At 43.1% G+C, this 23,059-nt stretch overlaps 1 long non-coding RNA gene across 1 annotated transcript; it reads right to left on the reverse strand.

Annotated features, from left to right (window-relative positions):
* Positions 1–17,161: 17,161 nt before the first annotated feature.
* Positions 17,162–20,611, reverse strand: LOC132616087 (uncharacterized). The gene is made up of 3 exons (XR_009572986.1): positions 19,988–20,611; positions 19,111–19,161; positions 17,162–17,406 (listed from the first exon to the last, which is right to left on the reverse strand). It is a non-coding gene; the product is annotated as an uncharacterized LOC132616087 (long non-coding RNA).
* Between the last annotated feature and the right edge of the window lie 2,448 nt (positions 20,612–23,059).

Raw genomic sequence — 23,059 nt, forward strand, 5'->3', positions numbered from 1 at the left:
AGTAACGGGAAGTGAATGAATCATACAACCGACCGCCCGGATGGCCTATCCTTATCTCCTTATTTTGGCGGGAATAGTTGTGTCACGTCTTCCCCTTTGTCGGCCACGTGTCCTGCTCCGGATGGTCCGCTCCTGTCAACCGCCTTTTGCACGTCGTTTCGGGTCGCTTCGCATTAATGATGGGACACGTGGCGATCCCCGATTGGCCATCCTCGATAACCGTTCCCCTCCTTATGCCTATATAAAGCCCCTCATTTCCTTATTTTTTCATTTTTACGATCTGCTCTTTCATTTCTTCCTCCTCTACGTTCTATCTTCATCCTTTCTTCAGCAAATCTGTTGCCAAATCTTCACTTATTTTTATGTGAAAGGGGGATTAATTTTGTCACCATTCTCGCCAACTGCCTTTTGCTTCAGTTGCTCTTCAAATCACCATTTCCTTCGTTTCCTTTGCATTATTTTCCGAAATCCTCTTCCCTTCATTCCTTCAACATGTCTGAAACCACTTCTCCAGAAATTCCCTCGGTTTCATCCCCGGGGGCCGAGGCCGTGTCTCCGGCTAAACAAAAGAGTAATCCCGAGACTACGGCCTCGGATATTATACCGGCCAAATTTAACTTCAATAAAGACCTTGAGGCGGAAAAGCCCTCTGCCGTCTCAGACCGGGGATACGACGTGAGCCGGTATCCTTCCTCCATAACCGAGGATAAGTTTGACATAGTCCGGGCAGACTGTGGGTGGAACACACGCCCGGTAAGGGTTTTTGCACCCGGGCTGGACGAATCCATTACCGACCACCGGGAAGGGTTCTTGTACGTGTACACTTATCCCTTTACCCTTAAACTCGACCCCCCGATTGATCCGGTCATACTGGATATGTGCCGGACCTATGGCGTGACTTTGGTACAGATCGGCCCAATCGTTTGGAGGGTCGTTGCTTGCCTCGGGCTGCTGGCCAACAGAGCGGAGAAGGAACTTTCACTGGGCCACCTAATACGCCTGTATTCTCCGAGAATATTCCGGGGCAGTGTCATAAAACTAACCAAGCGCAGCCGGAACCCGTTCTTCTCGAAGATGGACAAAGACCGGGACAGGGGATGGCTAGAACGCTACGTCCGGGTAAAAACCGAGGACATAATCCCGGCCGCCCATCTACCTTTTCCGGAGAAATGGAACGACAAGCGTAAGTTCGATCCTTTGAGCAATCGTTCTTACTTGTTCAGCCGCTTTTGGTATTGTTTTCTCATTGCCCTTCCCTTATTATTTTTTTTTTGCAGCAAACGGATTTGTTCCCCCGATTATTCGTAATCTGAGTGAATGGGTCACGACACTCCTCAGCCAGCTTCCTTATGAGGACCAAACATGGGCCCATTTGTCACGCGGTCGATGGATCGCTCAAAATCATGGTAACGTTTGACTTTCCTTGGTTTTTGCTGCATCTTTAGCCATTCGTGGTCGTCAGTTTTCTCAATCCTGCCTATGTCTTTGTCGTTCAGGTTTGCCGAAGGGCTCGGTGGCATCCAGATCGGATTCGGGGGTCGCTTCCCCTGCACCGGCATCCGCGTTCGACACGGCGGGTTTTTCCCGTGTTCTTGCCGAAGCTGCCAAAAGGAAACAGCCCTCTGAAAAGGGGTAACCGTCCCAACGGAAGAAGGCAAGAAGTGTTGCCCGGCCCTCGAGGGAAGAAGCGGAGCCCGACATCATAGTTCGGAGGGTCGACCGGGCTCCGTCAACGGCTCCAGTACCCGAGGAGACTGCCTCTGTTCCGCCTTTGCCTTCTATCAGCGAAGGTCTCTTGATTCTCGTTCTTCCTTCAGGTGCGGAAGAAATCCTTTTCCCGGCTCCTCTTCGGTCGGTTGACTTTGTCGACATTTCAGGTGAAACTTCTTCGGAAGATACTCCCTTGCAGAGGAGAAAGGGACCCGGGGAAACGGCTGTCACTGCAGCTGATCAAAGGACTACCCCAGTTCCGGAGACCGAAGCCCCCATTCACGCTCATCCGTCTCCCGACCATGAACTTGTTTCTACTGCGGAGCCCCCGGTCTTTGCCAGAAACATTGAGTCCATGCCAAGTTCATCTACCCCGGCTCCGAGGGCTGAAGATTTTGAAGATATGTTTTCAACCACTCCTCCTGCTACCGGTGACGCTGCGGGTTTCGGCCATCTTCCAATTCCTCGGGTCACGAGGTCGGCTAACCGACAGTCAGAATCTGGTTCTAGAGATAACCTGGTGACCATCTTCCTAGCCCCGAGCGTAGAACCAAGAAGAACCAGATCGGCCGTAATCACCGTCCCCGAGGATTGCAGCTTTCTATCGCGCCCGGTGGGAGTAGCAAGCTATTTGCGGCCTCTTGTCTCCGACTCGGACAAGCGTAAAATGACCGGAGTCATCTGGCAGTGCCTTATGAACGAAGGCATGCACGCGGGCAACCGGGTAAGACCCTCAGCCACCCTTGTATTTCAGTAGATTTTATGCTCACTTTGTTTGATTCTTCATGTTTGTTTTTCTTGCAGAGTGTGGTACTGGTCAACGAGGCCTTCATCCATGCCCAACACGAGATGGACGATCTTCGAGGCCAACTAGATGCCCAAGGCCGAGAAACGAAGAAATATAAGCATCTCCTCCGAGAGAAAGAGGAAGAGTTGGGTCGGGCGGTTGTTCTTGCCAACCTTCGTCCCGAGCTCGATGCGGCCAAGGACGAAAATTATCACTTGAAGAGTGAATTGGCCGCCATGACCGATTATAATCGAAGCCTCGAGACTGAGAAAATTGGCCTTAGCCGAGACAAAGCCCAATTTTCGTCGAGGCTGGACGAGCTGGAGACCACCGTATCCCAACTCCGAGGGGAACTGGATTTGGTGAAGGCCGATGCAACGGGCCTAGCCGAATGGAACCGGCTACTGGAATCCGACACCGCTCTGTACAAAGAACGTATGAGAGTTTTCGAAGGGAAAGCCGAGGAGCGGTCTCGGATATGTGAGGGCTTAAAAGCCAAGTTGGAGGAGGCGGTGAGCGCCAACGATGTTCTTAAGGCCGAGCTAGAAGCTGCTGTTCACATGAGGAATATTGTTGTGGCAAACCGGGCCGAGCTGGAGACTAAGTTGGCTAAAGTCGAGGCTGATTTGGAAGAAGCCTGGAAAGGCGTGGAGGCGGCCGAGGCTCATACTGCCATCGTCGCCGAGTACGAGAAGTGGAAGTCTCGGCGGCTCACCCTCGAAGAAGCCGAGCACGGATTCTCCGATCTTCCGGCCCTGATAAACCAGGCCAAAGAGATGGAGGAGGAGGCAAACCATGCCCTCGGGTCCGACTCAGATGATTCCGAACGAACCGAGTCCGATCATTCTGCCTCCAGTCATCTAGCATAGGATTTTTACTTGGCTTTTGCTTTTTGCCTTTGCTGGCCTTTTGACTTTTGATGTAAAAGTATTCTTTGTAAAAGTATCTTTTGTATATGTGAAAGTTGCACTTTTCTTGTTTCTTCATTTGAGTGCTTGTTTTCATTTGCCTTGAATTATTGGTCCGTTTTTCGGACAAGATGATCCGTAGTCATTGATTAATTCTGCCCGTAGGACTTACCAAATGTTTTGTGACTTCGGATCTTTCCATGCCCATGATAGGCGCTTCTTTAGGACCGGCATTTTTCGTGGCCGGTTCGCAATGACCTCGTTGGCCTTGTCGAATTTCGACCATAGTGCCCGGTGTAGGGCGTATAAATTGAACAATGCTGAAATAAAACCATTGCAATGGTTTCTGTATTGTAAGTGTTTGTACATATGAGAATTTTCCTTTCTTGTATCTTTGCCGCAACAAACACTAAATGGGACACGATTCATTATGATCGTTTGGTCCTTACATCGAAGGCAATGGCCAGTGGCCAGCCTTTGTTTTTGCCGTGGCAAATGCTGAATGGGACACGATTCATTATGATCGTTTGGTCCTTACATCGAAGGCGATGGCCGGTGGCCGGCCTTTTTTTTTGCCGTGGCAAATGCTGAGCTTCTTTGTTTCTCTTTATCGTGGCATGCTTCGATGTGGGTACTGTGCCCCCCTAACACTGGTCCGAGCTTCGAGGTCGGGTGAGTGTTATCAAGCCCCCACTCGGAAGGTGTGACCTCGGGTGTCCGAGTGCTGGCCCTTTATCTTTGTTGCGTAGCATGTTGTACTTGTTGCCTCATTAAAAACCTCGTCGGAAAACCTATTTTGGGACAAAACCGCACTAAGGAAAAGAGTGCAACAGGTGCTTTCAGTCCTAAATTCTAATTTTAGGATTAGAATACGGTTTCCTGCAAAAGAAAAATACGGTTAACAAAAAGTATACGGGAAGATCATACCTTAGCAGTAGTATCTTTTTAGATGGGCTATGTTCCAGTTGTTGCGCAGGCATTGCCCATCCATGGACTCCAGTTGGTATGATCCTTTGCCCGTTACACCAGTTACCTTGTACGGTCCTTCCCAGTTCGGTCCTAGCTTTCCCTCGTTGGGGTTCTTTGTATGTAAGGTGACTTTTTGAAGTACTAAATCCCCCACTTGGAAATGCCGAAACTTGGCTCTTCGGTTGTAATATCTTTCCATCCTTTGTTTTTGGGCCGCTATGCGGACCGACGCTCCTTCGCGTAGCTCATCCGCGAGGTCGAGCTTCACGGCCATAGCCTCCCCGTTTGATTCTTCGGTGGCATATCTGAAACGGAGGGTCGGTTCGCCAACCTCCACGGGGATGAGGGCTTCGGCTCTGTAAACCAATGAGAACGGGGTTTCCCCCGTGCTCGATTTGGATGTGGTTCTGTAAGCCCAGAGCACCTCCGGGAGTATTTCCCTCCAATTATGCTTCGATGCCTCAAGTCTCTTCCTCAGATTTTGGATTATCGTTTTGTTCGTTGATTCTGCCTGCCCGTTTGCACACGGGTGATACGGGGTTGACACGATTTTTTTGATCTTCAACCCTTCGAGGAATCTGTTGACCTTGCCACCCACGAACTGGGGGCCATTATCACAGGTTATCTCAGACGGGATGCCGAAGCGGCAGACGATGTGGTCCCATATGAAGTCGATGACTTCCTTTTCTCTTATCTTTTCGAAGGCCTGCGCTTCAACCCACATAGAAAAATAGTCAGTCATAAACAAAATGAAACGGGCCTTACCTAGTGCCCGAGGTAACAGACCAACAATGTCCATTCCCCACTTCATGAAAGGCCAAGGTGAGATGACCGAATGCAGCAACTCCCCGGGCCGGTGAATCATCGGAGCATGCTTCTGACACCCTTCACATTTTTGGGAAAAACTTTTCGTGTCCTCGTCCATCCGGTTCCAGTAATAACCGGCCCTGACGATTTTTCGAACCAAAGCTTCTGCACCGGAGTGGTTGCCGCAGGTTCCCTCGTGCACCTCTCTTATCACATATTCCGTTTCACCGAGGCCCAAACACTTAGCTAAAGGACCGAGGAAGGAGCGTCGATACAGTTGACCATCCACCAAGCAAAAGCGAGCAACCTTGGTCCGTAGAGATCGTGACTCCTTCGGGTCCTTTGGGAGCTTACCATCACGCAAGTAGTCGATGTACTTATTGCACCAATCCCAGGTCAAGCCCATTGTGTATATTTCGGCGTGCCCGGTTTATATGGCCGTGTTTGATAAGTGCACCGTTGCCCCGAGGTTGATTTCCTCCCTCTCAACCGAGGATCCCAAGTTTGCTAATGCATCGGCTTCGCTGTTCTGCTCCCTCGGTATGTGCTGCATGGTCCACTCTTTAAATTGATGAAGTACCACCTGTGTTTTTTCGAGGTACCGTTGCATCCGTTCGTCCTTTACCTCGAATACGTCGTTCACCTGGTTCACGTCCAGAAGCGAGTCGCACTTTGCCTCGATTGTTTCGGCTCCCATGCTTCGAGCCAATTCCAAACCTGCAATCATAGCCTCATACTCGGCTTCATTGTTAGTCAATGTAGCAGTTCTAACGGACTGTCGGATGACCTCCCCGGCAGGGGTCCTAAGGACAATCCCTAGGCCGGAACCTCTAAGATTCGAGGCCCCGTCCGTATGTAGAGACCAAATGCCCGCGGTCTTTCCCGAGGTCAGCAAAAGTTCCTTCTCGACCTCGGGGACCATGGCCGGGGTAAATTCTGCCACAAAATCGGCCAAGATTTGGGATTTGATGGTCGTCCGAGGCTTGTACTCGATATCGTAACCGCTAATTTCTATAGCCCATTTTGTTAACCTACCGGATAACTCAGGTTTATGCATGATGTTTTTTAAAGGGTAAGTGGTTACCACACATATGGGATGGCATTGAAAATAAGGTTTGAGCTTTCTGGAAGCGCTTACCAATGCTAATGCCAGTTTTTCCAAATGGGGATAACGGGTCTCTGCATCCCCCAAAGTTCTACTTACATAATAGATAGGGAACTGCGTACATGATTCTTCTCGGACCAAAACGCCGCTTACCGCCATTTCGGAGACTGCTAAATAGAGGAAGAGTGGCTCATCGGACCTCGGTGTGTGCAGCAACGGGGGGCTGGATAAATACTTCTTCAATTCCCTTAGGGCTTCTTGGCACTCCGGTGTCCAAACGAAGTCGTTCTTCTTTCTGAGCAAAGAGAAGAAACGGTGACTCCTGTCCGAGGACCTCGAAATGAAGCGACTCAGCGCCGCTATCCGCCCGTGAGCTTCTGTACCCCCTTTATGTTGTTCACAACCTCGATGTCCTCGATGGCCTTGATCTTGTCCGGATTGATTTCAATTCCCCGGTTTGACACCATGAATCCCAGAAATTTACCAGACCTGACGCCGAAGGCACATTTCTCCGGGTTGAGCTTCATGTAGCATCTGCGGAGTACATCGAAGGTTTCCTGCAAATGCTTTAAATGGTCCTCTGTTTCCAGGGACTTAACAACCATATCGTCAACATAAACTTCCATCGTTTTCCCTATTTGTTCTTCGAACATCCCATTAACTAGGCGTTGGTAAGTTGCACCGGCGTTTTTTAATCCGAAAAACATGACGTTATAACAGTAAGTCCCATAACGGGTGATGAAGGATGCTTTCTCTTGGTCCTCCGGGTGCATCCGGATTTGGTTGTACCCGGAGTAAGCATCGAGAAAACTTAACATTTCATGCCCGGCCGTCGCATCGATCATTCTGTCGATGTGAGGCAATGGAAATGAATCCTTCGGGCATGCCTTGTTTAAATCCTTATAATCGACACACATTCGAAATTTATTACCTTTTTTGGGCACCACCACCACGTTAGCAAGCCAATTCGGGTATTTCACCTCCCGTATGGAACCTATATTCAATAGCTTTGTTACCTCGTCTTTCACGAAGGCGTGCTTTGGCTCTGACATGGGCCTTCTTTTTTGCTTGACCGGGAGAAACTTCCCGTCCAAGCTGAGTTTGTGTGATGCTATTTCCGGTGATATACCTATCATATCTATATGCGACCATGTAAAGCAATCGGCGTTAGCTCGAAGAAATTCAATTAATTTACGCCTGAGCTCCGGAGTGAGCCCCGTGCCCAGGTATACCTTTCTGTCCGGTAAGAACTCGAACAAGATGATCTGCTCCAGCTCCTCCACGGTTGACTTGGTCGCGTCCGAGTCATCCGGCATGACAAAGGATCTGGGCATCCCGAAGTCGTCCTCCTCGTGCACTGGATCCGGTCCAGTATACTTTAGTTGCTATTGGGGGACCTCCTCTCCGGTTGTACCCTTCTCTTCCTTAGCCGGCTTCTTGGGTCGTGGAGCTGCCTCATCTACTACGAACATTTCCTTTGCTGCGGGCTGCTCGCCCCGGATGGTTTTCACTCCCTCCGGAGTGAGGAATTTCAGCAACTGATGCAGTGTTGAAGGAACTACCTTCATACCATGTATCCAGGGTCTGCCCAATAACGCGTTATATTTCATGTCCCCTTCGATCACATAGAACATCGTTTGTTGAATGGTGCCATCCACGTTTACGGGCAACGAGATCTCTCCCTTCGTGGTTTCACTTGCCATAGTGAACCCGCTTAATACTCGGGCCACTGGTACGATCTGACCGAGCAGTCCCAGCTGTTCAACCACTCTCCATCGGATGATGTTGGCCGAGCTACCTGGGTCAACCAAAATACGTTTGACCTTAGTTTTAAAGACAAGTATAGAAATTACCAACGCATCATTGTGGGGTTGGATGATGCCCTCCGCGTCTTCGGCATTAAAGAAGATAGATCCCTCGGTCGAATGATCTCGAGTGCGCTTTTCACGAACAACAGAAATCTTCGTCCGCTTCATTACCGGCCCTCGAGGGGCGTCAATGCCCCCCACTATCATGTTGATCGTATGTTGGGGTTCGACAGGTTCGGGCCTTTGATAAGATTCTCTTTCCTTATAATGATTTTTGGCCCGCTCGCTCAGCAGATCTCGGTGGTGACCATTTTTCAATAACCGGGCTACCTCCTCTCTCAATTGGCGGCAATCTTCGGTTCTATGACCGTGGGTTCCGTGATATTCACACACTACGCTCGGATCCCGCTGACCTGGGTCCGACCTCAATGGTTTAGGCTATCTTACATCGGGGACACGTCCAATAGCCGAGACAAGTCCCGAAGTACTAACGTTGAAGTTGTACTCCGAAAGTTTTGGCGGAACTTTATTACTGGCGGAACTTCCAGCATCGCTCCTAAACGAGAGTCCCCTACTGTTCGACGGGCGTTCAACCCGCTTGCTGCCCCGTCTAGAGAAATGGCTTGGACTCTCGATTATTTTTCCGACCTGAAATTTTGTCTCTCCGAATGGGGATATGGCCGAAACCTCTCTTTCGATGATTCGGACTTCGTTTCGTATCCCTTCCTTGGTGCCTCGAAACCTCTATTTACTTTGATCCTTACCGGTGGGAGCTCGAATTGATCGTCCTCCACCCCAATCTTCGACTCATACCGATTGTGGACGTCGGCCCATGTTACGACCTCGTATTCTAGCAAACTTTCTTTCAATTTGGCCGAAGCCACCAAACTTAGCATGTTGAGACCCTTTGTGAAAGCCTGCGCGGCCCACTCTTCTGGCACCGGGGGGAGTTCCATCTGTTCCCTCTGGAACCGGGTGACGAACTCCCGCAATAGCTCGTCGTCCCTTTGGGTTATCCGAAAAATATCAGCCTTACGGGCCTGCACCTTTATGGCACCGGCATGGGCTTTTACGAAGGCGTCGGCGAGCATTTCAAAAGAAGTGATCGAATGCTCAGGTAGATGGTCGTACCACGTCAATGCCCCCTTCGATAGAGTCTCTCCAAATTTTTTCAACAATACCGACTCTATCTCATCTTCTTCCATATCATTGCCCTTTATAGCATAGGTGTATGAGATCACGTGCTCATGCGGGTCCATGGTGCCGTCGTATTTCTGAACATCCGGCATCTTGAATCTCTTCGGGATCAACTTGGGGGCCGCACTCGGAGGAAAAGACCTTTGAATATACCTTTTTAAGTCTGGCCCTTTTAGCAAAGGTGGAACCCCCGGTATCTGATCCACCCAAGAGTTGTACGTCTCGACCCTCTTTTCGGTGGAATCCACTCGCTTCGCCAAAGTTTAGAGCATCTTCAGAACCTCGGTGGAGGAACCGGCTCCAGAATCATTACTCTCGACCGCCCGTGGCTCGTTCCTTCCTATTTCCACTGTACCCTTAGCCTTTTCAGGCCCAGCTTCACCCTTTCCGCTCTGCAGTTGGGCAATCGCTAATCCTTGCTCGGCGATTTCCGCCCTTTGTTCCTGCAACATTTCAAAGATTAAACGCAAGTTAATGCCATCGTTTGGTGCGTCCGGTTCTCTCCGGCCCCGATCCCGGGACAATGTAACGGAATGGTGAGTGTTTAGGGGGTCGGTGGCCGGTGGGACAGCGTTCTCTTGATCTACGGTATTTTGCCGGTTGAGTCCTTCCCTTGAATCAAAGGGGTTCGGATCAGCGGGGTTCGGCAATGCCCGCAGTCCGCTCCCTTCATTTTCCGCCACGATCTCGGTATTATTGACATGACCGGATTGTTCGACGTCAGCCATTTGGACCGTTTTCACAGAGATGGGTAGGGACGCTTTTGGCTTTGATGAATATAGTAGAAGTCAAGGCCAAAGACCACTATTATCCTAGCCCCACGGTGGGCGCCAAACTGTTTACCCCGGATTCGGGTAATCAATTAAATTTATAGGTGGGTATAGGATATGTGCTTTGTTCTTGATGTGTGCTAGACAAAGAAAACAAAATATTTGAAGGTTCCTTGGTAGAACGTCTAATGACGACAGTTGGCTAGCGATACAAAGGTTTGTGAGCAATGTATGATACTTGATGGATGAAATGCAATAATAACAATAACAGGCGGCCTTGGCCGAATTAAATGATGAAAAAATTTGTATATAATAATTCTTCTACTACAGATATTCTTGGAAAGTAAGAAGAGCCAACCCCCCTAAAGGAGGATATACCCTATTTATAGCAGTGAGCCCATGGGCCTCATACAATATGAATTAATAAAATAGCAATAAAAAGGACAGCCTCTGCACGGATTTGGTGGGATTGGACTGACGGCGCTGTCTGACACACGCATAGTTGGTAGCCAACCATGATGTGACACCACTGATGCGCTTCAGCAACGGTCATAACGGACCAACGGATACACGGACAAACGGTTGTCCGGATCAACGGTGATGAACCCTCGGGAAGAGTCCCCGAACCATCGGTGGCATAGAGACCGGGCCAAATGGCGCCTCTGCTCAGCTTCGATTAAAGCGCTTATCCGGAAAGGTGTGATGCCCCTCGTGCGAACTCCCGACCCTTTTCTTCCTCCGATCCATAGTTTCTCCGGATTGACTCATATCCGGTTTTTACCGTATACAAAACCTACTTGTTGAATTTATTTGCTATTCTATCCTATTTGAACTTTGTGGAGATAAAATGGTTTTTTCAACCTAGTGAAATGAATTTTGAGGCTGTAACTTGGTTACTTGTTTAATGAAAGATCTTGAAAGAGGTTGTCGCTTGTTTGTTAAACTTTAGATTGGTTCACTCTTTATGTGCACATGGAATTTGACTTGCAAAGTGTTAAAAGAGAAAGTACTAGCATTTGAAACTTGTTGTTTTGACACTAAAACTGGGAATGAGAGAGGAAGGGGGTGATTGGTATATTGTTGGACCTGTTTTGCTTTTGTGAATCATGCGACTGGTTTCTTCATTTGAGTTAACTTATTTAGAGGATTCTAGTAGTACTTGCTATAGTTTGTTCTTTGTGCCTGTTTTACTGTTTATAATCTCCCTTATGTATCTTGTTCACCTAGGCTAATTAGGATGATCAGAAAAGGCTAAAGCAAAGTTAAAAGGCTAATTTGATGTCTATACTTCTCTTCCTACTATTATTGTGTAACTTGAGTTTCTTGCCACTTATGTGCTCCTGTGTGTCTGTTTGAGCATGAAACTAGGCCTAATATGTTGATTTGAGTGTCATATTCTATATGTGCAATCTTAAGGCCTCTGGGTTGTTTAAAAACTGATCCTGGGAATTGTCTGTCCTTCTAAAATTATATATATATATATATATATATATATATATATATATATATATATATATATATATATATATATATATATATATATATATATATATATATATATATATATATATATATATATGTGCTTGTGTGCTGAGTGTATGAATTTGGTCCTACTTTGATATTATCTCTTGGCCAGAGGGAGTGTCATGCCCCTATTAGTGCTATTTGAGACCTTTTGTGCTGATTGAGAATTTGTCTTAAGCCTTGTGTTGCTTTGAGTAGATCCTATACATTATTCTGATTAGTTTGACATATATGTATCCCCTGTCCTCTTGCATAATTTTGAGAGTCAGTATAGATTAGCTATCATGTTTGGAGTTCCTATTAGGACCTGTTATTTGCTAAATCATTTCCAGCACTTGAAGTTGAACCTTAACTTAGAAATTGAGAACCTGGAGACTTAGATCATTTTCAACCTACGACCTACATACTACTTGCCATTTTTATCCTGCTATAAGTTGAGCTAGATTAAAAGTAATTTTGCATTTGAAATGAATATGTATTGTCTGATCTTGAACTTTGAACACTTAGAGGGAATAAATCTAGGCTTAAATTAGTAAGAAAACTCATAGTAACATCTACTTGCACCATGGGAATCTCTACTTGCATTTTTTGACTTGTCACACCCCGACCTTACTAGGGTGTGATGGGCACCCGACCCTTACTTAGGGTCGAGCGAACCCTCAGACTCTTGTTGCACATAAAATCACGTCAAACTTTTTAAATCAAATAAGATAAAATACAAAGCAATTTTTTTTTCCAGAAATATTCTTTCTCGTAGCTTCCAAGCCGAACAAATCTATAATCATACATAATTCAGTACATAACACAGACCGAAATATATGCTGACGGAGCCGCTTACAGACTGACTAACAATACCCACGACGCTGTCTGCAAAGTCTCTAACACAAACCCAGAAATCATAACAAACAAACTCTGACTTGGCAGCCTTCCGGGAGAATGGGGTTTTCCATCTCCGCTGGAACATCTTCTATAATAACTTCAGCTCATCTGGGAGTACCTGCACGGCATGAAACGCAGCCCCCGAAGAAAGGGGGTCAGTACGGAATATGTACTGAGTATGTAAAGCATGCATCACAAAAAAAGCAGACAGAACTAACAAACAAATACGGTATTCAGAGTACCAGACGCTTATTACTTTTCAGACACAAGGCGTACATACCTGTCGCACATATCAGTGAATAGACAGAAAGTAATGGCGTTAACCAAAGCACATAAATACTTATTCTATAATTACAGATCGCATGTCCGAAGAGGTGCAGAAAATACAGAATACAGAACGGAGTACCGAACGTACAGAGGTGATGTCACACGCCAGACGGGGTACAAAACGTACAGAATGCTCAGATGATGTCATATATCGGACGGAATACAGAACGTACGATTTACTAGAGTGCTTACTTTCCGGACACAAATTATGCATATCGGAATCATATAATATTTCCACAGATAATAGATCCCGGCCTTGTGATAAGGGACGCAGTAAACAGAATCATCATATGTCAAAATCATGTGTCAATATATACATATGCAGATAGCAGATAACAGATCCCGGCCCTGTGATAAGGGACGCGGTAACAGAACCCGGCCCTCTGGGAAGAGACGCGGTGAACAGAATCATATGCCATCCTGGCCGCCATCCCCATATCATCATATACAGATAACAGAACCCGGCTCTCCCATCGAGGGACGCGGTGAACAATGCAGAGGAAACGCACGATAATAGAACCTGGCCCGGGACGCAGTGGACAAAGCAGAAGAAGGGCACGATAACAGAACCTGGCCCGGGACGCAGTGAAAGAGTCATTAAGTCATGCACGAGCAGAGTCATGAGAAACCATATGCACATAAATCCAGACTCGATGGATAGGTACACTTGCCGACATTCGAAGGCTCAGAAGCGGATTTTGGGTTCTTCCAATTTAGTATCAGGAAGTTATGAGCATTTGAAATACAGAAACCTCTTCGGACTTTTAAGCGATCCGAGATCGTACATAAAGAACATTAAGACTTACAGAGAATACTCAGATCAGAAGACTCATATCCAGATACTCATAGCCGAATACTTATATCGGAATACCCGTATCAGAATACTTATACCAGACACTCGTAGCAGCATACCTAACTCAGGATATTTATATCAGAATATTTATATCGGGTTATTTATATCGGAATGCTTATATCAAAATACTTATATTGGAATATTTACATCAGAATGCTTATATCAAAATATTCGAACCAGATCATTCATAGCGGAGTGGTTATATTAGAATAGTCGAGTCGGAACACTTATATCTGAGTTACTAGATACCTATAGCAAACTCGGAACATTAGCCAAAGTTTCCCTTAATTATCGTACGGAAATAGGACAAATAAAACAATACAAATAGGTCTCGGGGGTTGTGGGCCCACCTTGGGTCAAGTCGAGGCGACATACGTAAAACTATAAACATTTGGTCTTATAAGGTCATCTACGAAAGTTTCAGGGCAATCCAGTTCCGTTGGTGGAAGTTACATATGTTCAAACTAACTTTTTCAACTAAACATAATATGCCTAATTCAATTACACTGAATGAAAAAGGGTCAAACATAAGCTCGGATTTCTAAGAGTAGAGTCATCCCCGAGGCTCGAATCATAGCCTATCACATCTAGGACATGCCAAGAGAAGAGAGGGTAAGCCTTACATACCTGAGTTGCGCTTTACGCTCGTCCAGATTCAATTCCCGTTTCGCCCGGAATCTACAAATGGTCATTTTTACCAAATGTTAACTATAAGTCTTTTGGCATTCAATCTTGAATTAGTACTTGTCTACCGAAATTTCGGCAGCACCTCCCCTGTAAATACAACGCCCCGAGAATTTAACTCGGCATAGAATATCAACAACAACAACACAACAATACCAACAACATCAACAGAACAATACCAACAACATCAACAGTCGTCACAAAACACACTATAACGTAAATGGTCTTCTTTTCTACGTAAGACGACAACTTCCATTGTAACTTTACCATTCCAAGCTAATATCAACATTTCAATATTCATTTACTAATCAAAATCATTCCAACACAATTCAGAAGTGTTCCATATCATTATACAAAATAATTGCAAAATATACAAGAATCCCACCAAAACCATAATTCATCCGAAACCTCCAATTATCAACATAAACATCCGCAACACATTTTTTTTCCTTCCAATTTCACTTACAACCATCACCATTTGCGTCTTACAACTTAGTTTCCTCAATTACATAATTTATAATAAAATCACATACTTTCCAACAACAACTTAACCACAAATTTTGCATACTAACTTAAACTAAAATTCTTCCATTTGCATTCAAAGGCCATTACAACACAATTAACATAATAAATTGAAATTGTTCATTCCCCTCCATTACAACACCACACGGCTACATATATATATATATATATATATATATATATTCATGCAACTTCCATATTTCCACCAAGTCTACTCCTTTCTACATTCTACAACATCAACAAGACCTTTATAACATATAAAAAGGGATTGAATCATACCTTTTTCTCCCAACTTCTTCACTTGGCTCAAGTGTTAACTTGATGAAACGAACGACTTATCTTTCGAATTAATTACACCACGTTGTAGAGGGCCCTTGAATTAGTAGGAATACAACAAGAAAATAATTTTTGGGGCAAGATTTCATGGGGGAAAAATCACCCTACCTTGGCCGAATATGCTTGCTTCTCCTTTTTTTTTTTTTTTGTTCTTCATCTTCTTTCTTTTCTAAGGATGACCACCCCTCTCTTATATATATACTTCCACAATCATGTGAGAGGCACATGCCTCTCTCTAGAATTCTCCTTCAATTTCTAGGAAAAAGATGACTTTATTTTTTGTCATCTTTCTTTTTTTTTTTTTTTAATTTATCACATGGCCAATATGGCCTCTTTGGAACTTTCATGAACCTTGTGTAAAATTACCGTTTTGCCCTTCGACTTTTCTCAATATTACCACTTCGCCCTTAACCTTCCACATTATTTCCATCGGTCATTTTGCAAATTTCTCTTTTTACCATGGCCTTTCCAAATATTTCCATACTACCAATGTTCATAAATAATATTCCTAACAACTTGTACCTTAAAATAATTTTTTAAAAAAATGGTCTTGCCGTAACTTGTCACGACGATCTCGAAATATCCGAACGTGCAAAATGCGGGCTATAACATCCTCTCCCCCTTTAGAACATTCGTCCTCGAATGTTCAACTAACCCCACGGGATGTTATAACCGTTCGGAGGGGGGTTTCCTCTTGTAATTGTTCTTCTCTTTGAGCCCGTTCCGTATCTTTCATCTTACTCTCCTTGGCCTTTACACAAATCCTCAGTTTATGTCATAAGTTTCCCTTCTAGTACTTGAGAATATGGTAATCCCTTTTTTTGATCTAATATAATGCGGTCTCCCCCCCCTTTAAGGGGCTCCTTATATGCCAATGGTTCTTCTTTTCAACTCCGTGGACAACATAGCAAAATTCCTTATCATAAGTTTTCCTTTCATTTTTCGTCGATACCCTCACATATGAGATATCATACATGTTCATATACATATACACATATAATTAGTATCAACTAACCCGCAAAATACTTTCAGACGCTATTCAAGCCTATCCAAATTCCAAAACTGCACTGCACTTTCTGTCTCTTTTCTAGTCTAGCCTGTCGCGTGCCACATGGTTTTTTACATTCTCCAACCATTCCGTATACTCCAATTTCACTCTGGTTGTTCTAGTTTTCCATTTGTCTCTGATAGCTAAATCTTTGGAATGTCATGCATACTTCCCAGGGGGTCACCCATCCTGAAATTGCTCCCACCTAAGCACGCATAACCTCGAAACCTTGGTGGAATTTGGCACCTTAACGCTGATATAATCACGTCCACTTCCTTGTATGTCCTTTACTACATAATCTGGAGCAAGTCAAGATTTTACAGATTCTGAGACACATTCGTAACACGTCCTTTCTTGTGAAATTACTATTTTACCCTTTTCGGTCTTCCATACCACCTTTACAAATTTTTATCATTCGAAATATGTACGCAGCAAATACCAACAATACCTTACAGATCATACGGCTATATATCACATCCTATCCGCCCAGAACTTTCTGTTTCAGGTAACAGAACGAATATCTCCAGATTTTCCCTTATAACCCTTCCATATCATTTCCCATCTTCTTCTGCAGTATGTAAGGCTTGCATATAAGGGATCTCATGTCCTATGACTTGGCTCTATCGCACGATCTATGACAGAAAGAAGGTCAACAATCCCTAGATGCCCCGTAGCCTCCTGTTTATAAATGTGGCGCGCTTCACACCATAAACAGGACTCTACCGGACACGACTTTCCAGACAACCCCTAGGACAGACCTGCTCTGATACCACTTTGTCACACCCCGACCTTACTAGGGTGTGATGGGCACCCGACCCTTACTTAGGGCCGAGCGAACCCTCAGACTCTTGCTGCACATAAAATCACGTCAAAATTTTTAAATCAAATAAAATACATAGCAATTTTTTTTCCAGAAATATTCTTTCTCGTAGCTTCCAAGCCGAACAAATCTATAATCATACATAATTCAGTACATAACACAGACCGACATATCGACTGACGGAGCCGCTTACAGACTGACTAACAATACCCACGACGCTGTCTGCAAAGTCTCTAACACAAACCCAGAAATCATAACAAACAAACTCTGACTTGGCAGCCTTCCGGGAGAATGGGGCTTGCCATCTCCGCTGGAACATCTTCTATAATAACTTCAGCTCATCTGGGAGTACCTACACGGCATGAAACGCAGCCCCCGAAGAAAGGGGGTCAGTACGGAATATGTACTGAGTATGTAAAGCATGCATCACAAAAAAAAGCAAACAGAACTAACAAACAAATACGGTATTCAGAGTACCAGACGCTTATTACTTTTCAGACACAAGGCGTACATACCTGTCTCACATATCAGTGAATAGACAGAAAGTAAGGGCGTTAACCAAAGTACAAAAATACTTATTCTATAATTACAGATCGCATGTCCGAAGAGGTGCAGAAAATACAGAATACAGAACGGAGTACCGAACGTACAGAGGTGATGTCACACGCCAGACGGGGTACAGAACGTACAGAATGCTCAGATGATGTCATATATCGGATGGAATACAGAACGTACGATTTACTAGAGTGCTTACTTTCCGGACACAAATTATGCATATCGGAATCATATAATATTTCCACAGATAATAGATCCCGGCCTTGTGATAAGGGACGCGGTAAACAGAATCATCATATGTCAAAATCATGTGTCAATATATACATATGCAGATAGCAGATAACATATCCCGGCCCTGTGATAAGGGACGCGGTAACAGAACCCGGCCCTCTTGGAAGAGACGCGGTGAACAGAATCAAATGCCATCCTGGCCGCCATCCCCATATCATCATATACAGATAACAGAACCCGGCTCTCCCATCGAGGGACGCGGTGAACAATGCAGAGGAAACGCACGATAATAGAACCTGGCCCGGGACGCAGTGGACAAAGCAGAAGAAGGGCACGATAACAAAACCTGGCCCGGGACGCAGTGAAAGAGACATTAAGTCATGCACGAGCAGAGTCATGAGAAACCATATGCACATAAATCCAGACTCGATGGATAGGTACACTTGCCGACATTCGAAGGCTCAGAAGCGGATTTCGGGTTCTTCTAATTTAGTATCAGGAAGTTATGAGCATTTGAAATACAGAAACCTCTTCGGACTTTTAAGCGATCCGAGATCGTACTTAAAGAACATTAAGACTTACAGAGAATACTCAGATCAGAAGACTCATATCCAGATACTCATAGCCGAATACTTATATCGGAATACTTATATCGGAATACCCGTATCAGAATACTTATACCAGACACTCGTAGCAGCATACCTAACTCAGGATATTTATAACAGAATATTTATATCGGGTTATTTATATCGGAATGCTTATATCAAAATACTTATATTGGAATATTTACATCAGAATGCTTATATCAAAATATTCGAACCAGATCATTCATAGCGGAGTGGTTATATTAGAATAGTCGAGTCGGAACACTTATATCTGAGTTACTAGATACCTATAGCAAACTCGGAACATTAGCCAAAGTTTCCCTTAATTATCGTACGGAAATAGGACAAATAAAACAATACAAATAGGTCTCGGGGGTTGTGGACCCACCTTGGGTCAAGTCGAGGCGACATACGTAAAACTATAAACATTTGGTCTTATAAGGTCATCTACGAAAGTTTCAGGGCAATCCAGTTCCGTTGGTGGAAGTTACATATGTTCAAACTAACTTTTTCAGCTAAACATAATATGCCTAATTCAATTACACTGAATGAAAAAGGGTCAAACATAAGCTCGGATTTCTAAGAGTAGAGTCATCCCCGAGGCTCGAATCATAGCCTATCACATCTAGGACATGCCAAGAGAAGAGAGGGTAAGCCTTACATACCTGAGTTGCGCTTTACGCTCGTCCAGATTCAATTCCCGTTTCGCCCGGAATCTACAAATGGTCATTTTTACCAAATGTTAACTATAAGTCTTTTGGCATTCAATCTTGAATTAGTACTTGTCTACCGAAATTTCGGCAGCACCTCCCCTGTAAATACAACGCCCCGAGAATTTAACTCGGCCCAGAATATCAACAACAACAACACAACAATACCAACAACATCAACAATCGTCACAAAACACACTATAACGTAAATAGTCTTCTTTTCTACGTAAGACGACAACTTCCATTGTAACTTTACCATTCCAAGCTAATATCAACATTTCAATATTCATTTACTAATCAAAATCATTCCAACACAATCCGGAAGTATTCCATATCATTATACAAAATATTTGCAAAATATACAAGAATCCCACCAAAACCATAATTCATCCGAAACCTCCAATTATCAACATAAACATCCGCAACACATTTTTTTTTCTTCCAATTTCACTTACAACCATCACCATTTGCGTCTTACAACTTAGTTTCCTCAATTACATAATTTATAATAAAATCACATACTTTCCAACAACAACTTAACCACAAATTTTGCATACTAACTTAAACTAAAAAAATTCCATTTGCATTCAAAGGCCATTACAACACAATTAACATAATAAATTGAAATTGTTCATTCCCCTCCATTACAACACCACACGGCTATATATATATATATATATATATATATATATATATATATATATATATATATATATATATATATATATATATATATTCATGCAACTTTCATATTTCCACAAAGTCTACTCCTTTCTACATTCTACAACATCAACAAGACCTTTATAACATATAAAAAGAGATTGAATCATACCTTTTTCTCCCAACTTCTTCACTTGGCTCAAGTGTTAACTTGATGAAACGAACGACTTATCTTTCGAAATAATTACACCACGTTGTAGAGGGCCCTTGAATTGGTAGGAATACAAGAAGAAAATAATTTTTGGCCGAATATGCTTGCTTTTCCTTTTTTTTTTTTTGTTCTTCATCTTCTTTCTTTTCTAAGGATGACCGCCCCTCTCTTATATATATACTTCCACAATCATGTGAGAGGCACATGCCTCTCTCTAGAATTCTCCTTCAATTTCTAGGAAAAAGATGGCTTTATTTTTGGTCATCTTTCTTTTTTTTTTTTTTTTTTTTTTATCACATGGCCAATATGGCCTCTTTGGAACTTTCATGAACCTTGTGTAAATTACCTTTTTGCTCTTCGACTTTTCTCAATATTACCACTTCGCCCTTAACCTTCCACATTATTTCCATCGGTCATTTTGCAAATTTCTCTGTTTACCATGGCCTTTCCAAATATTTCCATACTACCAATGTTCATAAATAACATTCCTAACAACTTGTACCTTAAAATAATTTTTAAAAAAAATGGTCTTGCCTTAACTTGTCACGACGATCTCGAAATATCCGAACGTGCAAAACGCGGGCTATAACATGACTACTTGAGATTTGCCACAATCTTATTTTGAACTTAAGATGACCCTGAATCTGAGACCATTATTGTGTTACTTCATTTCTCCTATTAGTCTATTTTGAAAATAAGTTTTACTTGACTTAAGTTAAAATAGATTGGAGGTACACTTAGTTTGACCATGTTTGATCCTAATCCTACCGATTAGCTAAACTGTCATCCTAAAACTGAATTCAATGTGTTCCTTGCAGCTTTTGAATGTTTATTTATGAGTAGTCCAAGTTTTGCTTGTATTCTGTTGATTCCTGATTAGTTGTTCTTAACCAATGCCCCCTTAGTTCCCCTTCAGTAACTTGTGTGTTGTGTTACTATGTTTTCTTAACACTCAAAACAGTGATGTTGCTTTACTCACATAATTTTGTTCATTTTTGGGAATTAGAATGGTTAAGTTAGGACATATATCGAATATTTGGAGGGTATGCAACATGTTGCGTTGCCCTCCAGAAGAATGTATACCGGTGTATACTTAGTGAATATTGCAGTTTCCTACCTTAGTGGAATTTTGAGGTGTTTGGCCTTAGGCCTCTAGTTCTGGGCCCTAATCATTTTGTTTCTTTTGGGCTACTTGGTTACGTGTTTCTAAGATCAATAGTCCCTTAGCCTTTATTAGGCCACCTTTTGCGATATTTGCTACCAGTCTGTGTTATCTTACTGGGCTTGGCCCAATGTTATTTGTAATTCATTTTTGTCTATGTAATAATTATAATTTAATTCAATTCTTGTACTTAGTTTAATTTACGAATGTGTACTAATGTTGAGTATACCCTTCTATGTTTTTGTCCACCTAAAACCCTGTTGGGGCCCACTAATGTGTCTACATCGAGTCAACCCAATTTGGAGCAAAAATGGAGCATACGTTTGGACCCGAGGATTTCCCAAATGCATAATATATTCTTATTGGGATTGGTCGGCCCAATGCCTTTATCTCTTTATTTATGCATTTAAATTCGGTACTTGCGTGTTTATTTATAAATTGGAACCCTTAAGGTTCTTCCACATTTAAAGTCGCATAAAATTGGTTTTAAAACCACACAAAACTGATTTTGGAAACTTTGATATAGCTTGTAACTTCAAATGATTCGATTTAGTATAATTGGGACAAAAAATGATCAATTTAGTAAATAATGGGACTGATTTGAATAATATTTAGACCTGTGAACTGGTATGAATTTATGGACTATGCGGGTTGCTTATGGACTTATGGGCAGATTTGAAACAATATTCAAACTTGAGGGACTAATTTTAATTGGTTAGGCTTAGGCTAAAGAAATAATAAAATTTGGCTCAAACTTATAGAAGGTAGAAATAAAAAAATGGACTCCATATATATATATATATATATATATATATATATATATATATATATATATATATATATATATATATATATATATATATATACAATACTATATAAACTATATATTCAACCTATTTTCCTAAAACTATTTTCCTATACTTTAACGATTTTTTCAATACTATTCTTTGGGTGGACTTACGTAAGGTCCTACTTAGGCTAAGAGCCTTCAGGTATCAGCCTAAGTATTTTAGTCTGACACCCCAGGCGCCCAATTTTGGGCAAAAATTTTACCACTTTTGATTCTTGAAACGTACTATTTTGCATAAATGACTAATATTTGAGGAAATATTAAATAGAAACTATTTTTATCACAAACCAATATATATCTATATGAACATATCATTAGAACCCGTAGATAAACCGCAATTGAGCGAATCCTTAACACCGGGATGCCTAACACCTTCCCCGGGGGATCACCAGAGCCCTTACCCAGACTCTACGTAGATTAGGTTTCTTTTAAAATTATCATAAAAATAATTTTTTTAAATGAACCCTTTTCAACTTGGTTTTCCTAATTTCCTAAAAATTAGGCGGCGACTCTAAAAATAAGTCCATATAAAGTACCATTACGTAGAAGTATATTTTTTTCTTTTTCCGATACGATTGACAACCGTACTTCCCCGAGACACTTTCCTTTTTAAATGAGGCAAGTGCAAATGCGAATCGAAAAAAATACGACACGCTACAAACTCTAGGCAGCGGAGATTGATGGAACTGTTGAAAGATTACGACATCACCATTGTGTATCATCCTGGTAAAGCAAATATGGTGGCTAACGCGTTGAGCGGGAAGTGGGCTAGTACAAGAAGTCTAGCTCGTTTGATCTTTTCAGAGCGCCCGTTAGCTAGAGAGGTTCAGACTCTGGCTACCAGTTTTATGAGGCTGGATGTTTCTAACACGGGCAGGGTATTGGCTTGTGTTGAGGCTCAGTCATCATTTCTGGAGCAAATTAAGTCTAAGCAGTTTGAGAACTCTAAGTTGTGTAACATTCGTTGTTGCGTGGTGAGGCCAAGAGGGTCGTGATTGACAAAACGGGGGGTGCTGCGGAT

Source organism: Lycium barbarum, chromosome 10 (genome assembly GCF_019175385.1).
Source record: "Lycium barbarum isolate Lr01 chromosome 10, ASM1917538v2, whole genome shotgun sequence".
NCBI classification, from domain to species: domain Eukaryota; kingdom Viridiplantae; phylum Streptophyta; class Magnoliopsida; order Solanales; family Solanaceae; genus Lycium; species Lycium barbarum.